The sequence below is a fragment of the Uranotaenia lowii genome, chromosome 2, assembly GCF_029784155.1.
Source record: "Uranotaenia lowii strain MFRU-FL chromosome 2, ASM2978415v1, whole genome shotgun sequence".
Taxonomy (NCBI): Eukaryota; Metazoa; Arthropoda; class Insecta; order Diptera; family Culicidae; genus Uranotaenia; species Uranotaenia lowii.
The window spans coordinates 332,194,244-332,205,880 of NC_073692.1; positions in this window are offsets into that span (position 1 = coordinate 332,194,244).

Here is an 11,637-nt window from a genome sequence, read left to right on the forward strand (position 1 = left end):
TGATATATGAGCTGTGCGACGACTTCAACATGACTGTCTTAAACAATGGGGAAGTGACTCGAATTAATGGATCCCAATCACAGCATAGTATTTTAGACCTTTCTTTAGCTTCTTCCTCTCTGAGCTTGGATTGTACGTGGAAGGTAATCCAGGACCCTCAGGGAAGCGATCATTTGCCTATCCATATTTCTATCACCAGTGGTCGTAGTCCACCCGAAGAAATCAATATTCCTTATGACCTCACAAGGAATATAGATTGGAAAAAGTATGCATCGGATGTCATTGAAGCCATCGACTCAACAGACGAACTGCCTCCGGAGGCAGAGTACAGTTTTATTTCCGGGACAATTGTGGACTGTGCAATCGGGGCACAGGTCAGACGGAATGAAAGCTCGACGATACAGAAACGGCCTCCCACTCCGTGGTGGGATGGAGATTGCTCGCGCGCGCGAACTGAAAAGTGCAAGGCGTTTGTTGAGTTTCGCAGAACCGGAATGCCAGAGAAGTTCCAACGTTACTTGGCCTTGGAACGCAAGTTCAAGAACTTGATCAGGGGCAAGAAACGGGGGTACTGGCGGCGATTCGTGGATGGGTTATCTCGAGAAACGTCTTTGCACACGCTTTGGAGAACGGCACGAAACATGCGAAATCATACTCCTTCGAACGAAACTGAAGAAAATTCAAGTCGATGGCTGATACAGTTCGCGAAAAAGGTCTGCCCGGACGCAGCACCAGCTCAGAAACACTATCGGGATACAGAGAATAGTTCCGAAACGGAGGATCAATTCTCGATGGTCGAACTTTCACTTGCGCTCTGGTCTTGCAACAATTCAGCTCCTGGACTGGACAGAATCAAATTCAACTTGTTGAAGAATCTGCCAGATACCGCTAAGAAACGCTTGTTGAATTTATTCAATAAGTGTTTGGAGCTAAACATTGTTCCGCATGACTGGAGACAAGTGAAAGTCAACGCCATCCAAAAACCGGGAAAACCAGCTTCAGAGTACAATTCGTATAGGCCGATTGCAATGCTCTCGTGTCTCCGGAAATTGCTCGAAAAAATGATTCTCTTTCGGCTGGATAAATGGGTTGAATCAAACAATCTGTTGTCAAGTACACAATTTGGATTCCGTAGAGGCAAGGGTACGAACGACTGTCTAGCATTACTTTCATCAGACATTCAATTGGCGTTTGCCCAAAAAGAGCAGATGGGGGCAGTCTTTCTGGACATCAAAGGGGCATTCGATTCGGTGTCCATAGAAGTGCTATCTAGTAATCTTAACTCTTGCGGACTTTCACCAATTTTGAACAATTTTCTATATAACCTGTTGTCTGAAAAAATCATGCATTTTAGCCATGGAGAAACCAACGTTAAACGAATTAGTTACATGGGTCTACCCCAAGGCTCATGTTTAAGCCCCCTGCTATACAACTTTTATGTCCGAGAAATCGATGCTTGTATGGCACAAAATTGTACGCTAAGACAGCTTGCGGATGACTGTGTTGTTCATATCACAGGTAAAACAGACACTCAAATAAAACCTCCGCTACAAGAAACTCTAAATAATCTATCACATTGGGCCAGGAATCTAGGCATCGAGTTTTCGCCTAGTAAAACCGAGTTAGTAGTTTTTTCAAGGAAGCATTCCCCTCCTCAAATAGAGCTCCTTATGATGGGTAGAACTCTAACTCAATCTCTTAGTTTTAAATATTTGGGTGTCTGGTTCGACTCTAAATGCCTCTGGGGAAAACACATTAGGTACTTGACACAAAAATGCCAAAAGAGAATCAATTTTCTTCGAACGATTACTGGAACCTGGTGGGGTGCTCATCCACAGGACCTCATCAGGTTATACCAAACAACGATACTGTCGGTCATAGAATACGGAAGCTTTTGCTTTGGGTCAGCCGCGGATACCCACTTGATTAAACTAGAACGAATACAATATCGTTGTTTGCGTATTGCCATGGGTTGTATGCAGTCGACACATACGATGTGTCTCGAAGTACTGGCGGGAATAATGCCGTTGAAAAATCGGTTCTTCGATTTATCGCTACGTTTCCTAATTCGAAGTGAAACTATGAATCCTTTGGTGATAGAAAATCTGGAAAGGCTTATGAATATTAATCCGCAAGTAAAATATGTAAATAATTATAAAACTTTTAGTCAATTAGAAATAAATCCTTCTTTATTAAATTCGGACACGAGTCACTTTTACCCGAGTAGCAGTTCCTTGATAAGATTCGATCTGTCCATGACCGATGACATCCGTGGAATTCCAGATCACGTCCGACCCAACATTATTCCTTCAATCTTTGCTTCAAAAGTACGTGAAATTGATCCTATAAAAATGTTCTTTACTGATGGTTCTAGAATCGACAACGCGACTGGCTTCGCAGTGTATAATGAGGGCTTTGAAGCTTCGTTCAAGCTTCGAGAGCCATGCTCTGTTTACACTGCTGAGCTAGCCGCTATTTACTGCACCTTGGAACACATTCGCACACTGCCCGCAGACCACTATTTCATCTATTCGGATAGTCTCAGCTCCGTTGAGGCAATTCGATCGATGAAACTGATGAAGCGCTCTTCCCATTTTTTGCTGGAAATTTCAGGGATATTGGGCGCTTTGATCGAAAATTCGTACAGGATTACCTTAGCTTGGATCCCGTCTCATTGTCTTATTCAAGGCAATGAGAATGCGGACTCATTGGCTAAGGTGGGCGCGTTACAAGGTGAAATCTTTGAGAGGATAATAACTTACAATGAATATTTTTCAATACCTCGCACTTTAGCGATTAACGCTTGGCAGTCTAGCTGGGACAATGGCACAAAGGGACGTTGGCTCCATACGATTATCCCTAAGGTTCCGACGAAGGCATGGTTTAAGCATTTTAACATGAGTCGCGATTTCATTCGCGTGGTTTCTCGGCTCATGTCAAATCACTGCCGGCTTGACGCGCATTTGTTTCGTATACAACTAGTTACAAGCAATGTTTGTGTTTGTGGGGATGGCTACCACGACATTGATCATGTTGTGTGGACGTGTGAACGGTTTGATCGATCGAGGGCTTGGCTACTGGATACCCTTAGGGCCCGACGTAAACCACCTGGTGTTCCAATTCGAGACATATTGGCAAAACTTGATCTTGAATATTTGTACCCTATCTACAAATATCTTAAAATGTCTGACTCGGTCGTTTAGTCCTCTTACCTTCCCTGTATATGTACCCTATTAATCTTCCCCCCTGTATATGTACCCTATTAATCGTGGCTTCGTTTCATTAATAGAGTAACCTCTCATGCGATGGGTCCGATAAACTCTACCAAAAGGCTGGCCAGGAAGACGATCATCTGGAGCAGCTATCGGAACCTCAGCTACAGGAAGCCACCAGCGTACCCAGATGGAAAATTTTTATACTGAACCCTAGACGTTCCCCTTCCCTCTCCTAAATTAAATTATAATCTAACAGTTGAGTCGCCGCGACTATTACGGCTCCCCCTTCTACTAACATAGATAAGTTAAGTGATACACTCGGCAAAATGAAACTTTGTAAGTAAAATGCCTTAATAAACAGACCTTTGATTAAAAAAAAAATTGGTCAAAAGTTTATGCAAATCAGATACGCCAGATTCAGATAGGGGAGATAAGGGCGATTGTATAAGAACTGGCATAAAGTCATTTGGCATAAAGCCGTTTGGCATAAAAGTCGTTTGGCATGATGGACGTTTGGCACAATCGTCATTCGGCATAATGGCCGTTTGGCATAACGACCGTTTGGCATAATTGGCATAAAATAATGGATCAAAATTTCGAGGAAGCCTCCTCAAGCTTCGCGTTCGAACTAAAATAAAATATGGTCCTTACGCTTCGCGTTGCGGACCGAGCTAGGGGATTGTCCCTAGATTTGGGTAAACCTAGAAACACGGGGCCTTCCTAGGGCTTTGAATAAACCTAGAAAGACGTGGCCGTCCTAAAATGATGGATCAAAATTTCGAGGAAGCCTCCTCACGATTCGCGTTCGAACTAAAATGAAGTTTGGTCCATACGCTTCGCGTTGCGGACCGGGCTAGGGGATTGTCCCTAGCTTTGGGTAAACCTAGAAACACGGGGCCTTTCTAGGGCTTTGAATAAACCTAAAGACATGGCCGTCCTAAAATGATGGATCAAAATTTCGAGGAAGCCTCCTCACGCTTCGCGTTCGAACTAAAATGAAGTTTGGTCCATACGCTTCGCGTTGCGAACCGGGCTAGGGGATTTTCCCTAGCTTTGGGTAAACCTTGAAACACGGGGCCTTTCTAGGGCTTTGATTAAACCTAGAAAATCGGTAAATTGAAAAAAAAACTTATGTATTTGAATTTTTAGCAACATTTCATGTTACCTTATAAATTGTTATATTTTTATGCCAAACGGCCATTATGCCAAACAGCCATTATGCCAAATGACCATTATGCCAAACGGCCATTATGCCAAATGACCATTATGCCAAATGACCATTATGCCAAATGATTTTATGCCAAACGACGTTATGCCAAACGGCTTTATGCCAAATGACTTTAGGCCAAACGGCGTAGGACCGATAAGGGCATAACGAGCACCCAGGGCATAATAAGCACTCCTTTCCAGATTTCAGATTCAGATTTCAGTTTCAGATTTGGAAAGTTAGAAGAAATTAAAGATGATGAATATGCGGGTAGCAATGATTGGAAACTTGCAGTGCGAACGAACAAAATGATGGTAAGTGTCCATAGTCCTACATGGAAAATAACAGGTAGACTATTGCGCATACACTTACTTAAATGCTCCGTGTATGTGCAAAGCATGTTTGCATACCAACAAAAATAGTTATGAAAATTTGAAAGTTTTATATATTTAGAATGGCAGTCATAATTATTTATTTCTCCGATGTTAACTAGGTATTTGATTCTTTGAAAAGTGCATCAGTTAAAAGAATGATTCTTTGGGTTCATGAGAAACTATTTTTTTAATTGATTTTTTTTAAATAAATTTTTATCGCCGTCCCTTTTTGTTGAAAGCAAGAATTGGAATATTTTCTTAACTTCTGTTAAAGATTTGATAAATGATCCAACAGACTTCACATTTTTGTGATGACAAGTTATTTTACATTGTGAGCCCTTGAACCATTTTTTTTAAATTAATTCCTGATAGGTATGTTTTCAATTGAAATATTTATATAAATAAATAAATATTTTTTAAATGCAGTGATAAAAATAAGATGTGGCCATCAGGTATATCACCCAAGCTAAGTTTTGAATTTGAGAGTGGCTCCATAGAGCACGGTTAGAAAATACAATGAAGTGCATTCGATAAGTTTTGAATGAGTGGGGAGAAATTGATTAAATTTTCAATGAAACATCACTTTTACAAATCGAGGATATTTTAATTACGTTTTCTGTTACCTGTTTTCGACCTTCAAAGTTACTCCAAATTTTTATTTGATCGAAGCTATGGCAAATATAGCCGATTTTTCCTGCTTCGGCACTAAAACAACGTTGTTGACTTTTTTTTTTTTTTTTTTTTATAAAACGAACACACACATATAGGATCTCAGTGAAACTTCATGTTTCTTTGAAGAGATCTAATTTACTTAACTCTAAGGCGTACATCTTTCAAGGATATTATGGCTAGCATCTTACAAATGCTAAAACCACCAGACCACAGAAAGTGTACTATGTGTGCCGTGATCGGGATTCGATCTCATGGACTCTGGCTTAGAAGACTGGAACGCTATCCTCTAGGCCACGGCCGGCGGCGACTTTTGATCAATTCACCACAGTTTTCGCGTAATGGCAAGATTTCACATCCAACCAAAATAGGTTGTCAACTTCGAGGGACCCATGGAAGTGCTATGGACGCTAAGCGGTTTCTTTTAGAGAAAGTCTTCTTTATATATTGAGCCACTAACTGTGTCAATCGCTATGTAACACTTACTGATTTGCAGCTCCCACAGATCGCCAGCCATCTCAAGTACTAGACCTCAAATTTTTCAACTTTTTCTCCTCCTTCATCCCCGAGACTTGTAAATGGAAAGTTTTTGGCCGGAAAAAGGCCAGGTGCGTGCTGAAAAGGGCGTTTTTTCAGTTCATTACGACTTTTTTTTTTAAATAACTGTGGCTAACAATTCAAAAATTTGCGTACGACTTGACCAACGTATTTTGTTGTTTTACCGACAACTTTTTTTTTGTATTATTTGAACGAAACAGTAAGAAAAATTTACCTTCTTTACCACATCCTGAATCTAAATTTAGGATTGCGCCTTCTTACATACCTTATCTTCGTAGAACCAATCATCTTCACTTTTATTCAAATTTTAGCTCTCTGTTCTCTAGGTCTCTTTGAACGATTTACCACATGAACTTTAGTCAAACAGTGGGTTTCCGGCTATTAGGGGGCTCCCACTAAGATTTTGCTGGATTATTCACGATCCTGTCCAAAAGTTTCGGTCTATGAGCTTCTTCATTGGACGCTATCTCAACACATTAAGGGCCACGAAGTAATCCAAGCGAAGAAACACCAAAAATTCGGCATTCTACATCTCAAAATTTGCTGGACCAAGCATCTTTGAGCTATTAAAAGTATTGTGTTCAATTTTGCCAAGGAAGAGTTTTATTATTTAACTTATAACATTTGTGTTATGCTTTTAAAATAAGCCCTTTCGCGGCAAGTGAAAAAATGAGAATTCTCATATTTGGTCCGCATTGTGTGAAAAACCATTTACAGTTCGTCTCAAAAATTCGCACATGTAAACATTACATTACTAAGTAAATCCTCATCAAAAATTTCTCAGCTAATGACGATTATTTGGCACAAAATCAGACCTTTTCATACAACTGAAAATATATGACGCCACAGAGCAATCCCTAATGTGTTAAAGCAGGGGTGAGCAACCTTTTGAAGCAACGGGCCACTTTTAATTTGAAATTCTTTCGGCGGGCCGCATCAAAATAGATTTTAAGAGATGTTGAGCAAGGTTTCAAAATTATTGTTAACATTTTTTTAACCAGAACACCTGGGACAGGCTTTCTGGACTGTCTCATTTTTAAGTTAAATGACTCATTTTAATCAATGTTTTGCATAATTTGCCTATGAAATTTCTGAAAACAAATTTCTGAAATTTATGATAACACATAACACAAGTTAACAAAATTCAGATTTTTCCGAGGTGCAAGGAATCTCAGAACTGATTTTGACTTATTCAGGGGCGCTGTATCCAAACATGTGTACAATTAGTCTTTTTATCAGCTCTAGTTTTCGAGATAACTTTAAAAAATAGGTAAAAAATTTGTTTCAATTTATGTCCTCTTTTGACACAACTGTTAAATACAAATACTTATTGACTCAATGATCAACTTTAAAAAAAACCACGAGTAATTTTGAATTCGGAGAAAAAAAGATATGGAAGTTTTCTTTTTGTTATCCAAACCTGCAAAAACTGGGAATTTATACGAAATTTTAAAGAAAAATCAAACTAAATTGAATCTTTGATATTTTTAAAACCGCAAGTCAAATCATTTCGCAGTCTTAACAAACTTGCTTAAAAAATTAAAATCTTCAATTCAATAACATTCTTCAATGAGTTTAGAAGAATTTGTAATCTGAGTCCTTGATTGAAAAAATACTACCCTTTTTGATTGAAAATCAGCTTTTTATTGTTATGTTGGTTTATTGGTATATCAGTTATGAAAGTTCGATTTTACCCAAAATAGATCAATTTGAAAATTTCCACACGCTATATTACCGAAACAAGAAGCGATAGCCGGAATTTGTGAAATGTTTTGAATGAAGGACGCCAAACTCTTACAAAATCAGTTGAAACATAGGCACCAAAAATGCTGTTTCACTGTGTAATCGTTACAAACTTTTTGGTTTGAATCACAAAATTACAGATATTGTTTTTGTCGAGATATCAGAATTTCGCTTAGTTCTATCGATGAGAAATCTATAATCGTTAACCCAGTGATTATTATAAAATTTTCCTTATTTCTATCATAAATATTTCACTTTATCATACAATTTGAACTTTGTTTGAAACGAAAAGCAACCTCTTATATAACGTATTTTCGATAAGTGAAAAGAACTCAATAAAAAGCTTTAATCCTTAAGTCAACTATACGGATGATTATGAGAAAAATGCAACTGCAAACAAGCGACGTGCATATCAAGTTAATGATACATCATGTTTTTGGTATAGTAGGGACTGCTTTTTTATGATAATTAACAATCTTTTGTAGAAAAAAAAAATCGTGAAATAAATTTAATTTGAGATTAGCTCCGCGGGCCGCACAAACATGTCTCGAGGGCCGCATGCGGCCCGCGGGCCGCGGGTTGCTCACCCCTGTGTTAAAGCGATTTGTTTAACGATAATTCCTAGATCCTTTTAAGACGTTTGGGAAATGTCGAAATCGACTAACACTTACTGGAGCCTGGAGCCTATTGATACATATACGGAAACATAGTTGTGCAATAATTGCTGAAAAGATATCGGTCCTTATCCTGCGCCGCGCGTGAGGTGTCGATAGTCCAGTCACCTTACCGTCACAGGACTCGAATCACCTTATTACGACAGAGGTTCATTCCCAAAGTTCATCCGTTGTTCACCTAAAGCGATTCCTGGAATCGAGTGACTCGGGTGACTTGACTATCGTCATCTAACCGTTTGTGCAGTCTTGGGAAGATACTTACCGAGTGGCTCCAGAGAGTACATCTGAGTAATAATTACGTAAATACGATGAAAAAGTAATTTGGTTGGAAGAGTGAATGAGGGTGGATAAAAACCAGAAGGGTTTTCATTAAATTCTCTGAGATTTCAAAAAATTTGAAGAATGATTAAATTTACATTAGAAATCTAAATCTGACGGCACATTTCTTTCAAATTCTGCCCTAGGAAAAAACAGCCTAGCTAAATTATTATTAATTTTCTCTTTTTTCTTTTATATTTATTAGAATTATAAATATTTGCTTTTTACAAATATCATTTCTTTCGTCTCTCAATTTAGATTTATTATTATTTCCTCTTCTCCAGTGTGTGTTTGTGTATGTAGTTAATAGAATTTTCTCTGTCTCATTTTAAATATATATTAAAACATATAAAAATCATAATTTCTTCTACTCGGGTTTTTACTCTCATTTTTGTTTTGTGTGTTGCTCGATTATTGGTTTTGTTTCCACCTTGAAGCGTGTCTCAATGTGTAAATGTATGTTTGTATGTTGCTGGTTGGTTGTTTTTTTTAATGTTCTCGTGTGCTGCTCGTTTTTTTGTGTTTTTGCTTGAAATGCAGAATGACTCAAATTGTACTGTAACTGTATTCGTCTCGAATTGTAACCGATTGAAAAATTCGTTGGAGTTTAATTCAATCTAGCGAATGTGATAATGATGACTGATGTCTGAGCAAAACAAAAAAGGTAGGGGGACTTCTGTCTTTGCTAATTCTTCTCATCAATCCCCAACATAGGAAATTTTATGTACACGCAATTGATGTTCTTTTCATAAGCACATAAGTGTCGGAAAGAAAAGGCAGGTGGGAAATCAAGAGAAATGTTAATGGATCTGAAATATAAACACGCGTACCTGAAATCATTTATTTTACTTTGAAAGTGAAATGACCAATTGGCGATATGAGATTATATTTTCTCGTGTTTTTTTTTGTTTCTTTCTTTTAGAACGAATGAGATCGTTTTATGATGAAAAAAAATTGGTATGCAGCAATGCTGATTTGTGAGAGCAAAGTTTTTTTTTTATATATTTTTGGTACGAAATTCTTTTCCATTTTATAAACACTCAAGTCGAGTTTTCAATAAATTTAATGCATTTCTGTTCCAATTGTCGTTCTATCGTTTTTATTGATTTATTTTCCATTGAATATAGCTTGTATTATGTATTTTAATGTTTATTTACTTTAGTCTTTAATAACTTGTAAGATTTTCCGATACGCTAAAACATAGATGTGTGTTTTGTGGATGCTGAATATATACTGTTTGTTTCAAACATTGTCCACTATTGTTCTCGATTTTTTTTTTTGTTTCATAATTTTGCGTGTTCGACCAACAGAAAAGATCATGGTTTGGCAAACGCAGAGCCCTTTGCGACTGCCACGCCGACCTTTTCGTAGATTGTGTACCCCTTCGAACTGCTTTTTTTTTCGCTGGCAACGGACCGATCTGAACGGCCTCTTGTTGTTTTACATTGCTATGAAATAAATTAAATACAACGGTACTTATTTCTCCTTTATTGGATGTCATTTGGTTAGAAACCAAGAACTTTACTCGTAAGGTTTACGTCAGCTTGAGGATGCTTTATTTTAGTTCATGATGAACGAGGAATGATTACGCACTTTCTAAGAAACTTGAAAGGTTCCAGGAATCGCAAACGAAAAGGGTCATCAATATGGCACAGAAGATTTTTGTTTTGTCTCGAAACTTTTGTTCCTTCGATCATTTAATATAATAGCTCACTGGATGATGTCTACTGCCTCATGGTTTGAAATTCCGCTGTCAGAAAGAAGAAATCATTCCTGGAAATCGCAGCTAGTAAACTGACACCCCAACTAAGCAAAGATCGAGTTTTCTCTTTTTTTTCTGTTCATACAGAGTATAACTATGTATGTACTATCATATTTCTTAGAGTAAAGGTTTCGTTCAACTTAAACGGCACATTTCCATGTACGCTTTTCTTCTGTTATAATATACATTGTCATATATCTAGATGCGTAACCGTAGCTTGCATATTTTTATATATTCTTTACTCTTTTGCGCTTCGCCTATCATCCGATGAATAAAGAATGGTGATGAAATCTAGTTAAATATTTAACAAATAGTTTGCAATGATAAACCGATGTTTTCGTATGCTTTTTGTTCTCGAAACAATGCAAAAAAAACAGTCACATAAATTCAGTAGAAACGATTTTTAACACCATTGTTATAGAGCTTCGTTGGATCTCTCCATTAAATTATATCCAAACAACATTGTTTGTATTTTCTCTCTTTCGTCTTAACTACATTTGCCAAAATGTGAAGAAACTTAGCACCAATGCCTTCGAATCCAGTTAAGGTTCGAGTTAAGGGCACACTCTAAATTCCTGCTCACCAAAACATTGCAGTGGCCATCTTGCTGACTCTGCGTTAGGAATAATAACGCGTAACGAATAAGAAAAAGCCATAAAATCTTCCGAAAAATGTAATCATAAATTTTATGATTTTGTTAATGCTCCCGCACTAATTTCGGTTGCCCTTTCATCATGTGTTTATCGATAGATTTTTACTAAAGTTCTTCCTTGTGTTTCGACAGTTACTAACTTATGTGTTGTGTTGATGAATTTGCTGTTGTTGCACATACTCGTTATTATGGAACTCAAAGATTTGTTCTGCGTGCTGCACCCGCACGCTTTCGTTTGGATTTTTTTTTCTCGTTTCCTTCTGTTGTAGACATCAACGAATGGGTTTGTTCTGTATGTGTGTTTTCAGTCACTACATGTAGCGATACTTTTTATTGGTTGATTTAGTTTAATTTATTGTTTCTTTTCTCTTTGCTGTTTTCGGTAGAACACAGTAGATGTTCACCTTTTGCTTTATTTTGGTTCGGCCACGCGAACTTTGCGATGAACTTTCGTCCTTCCTACAC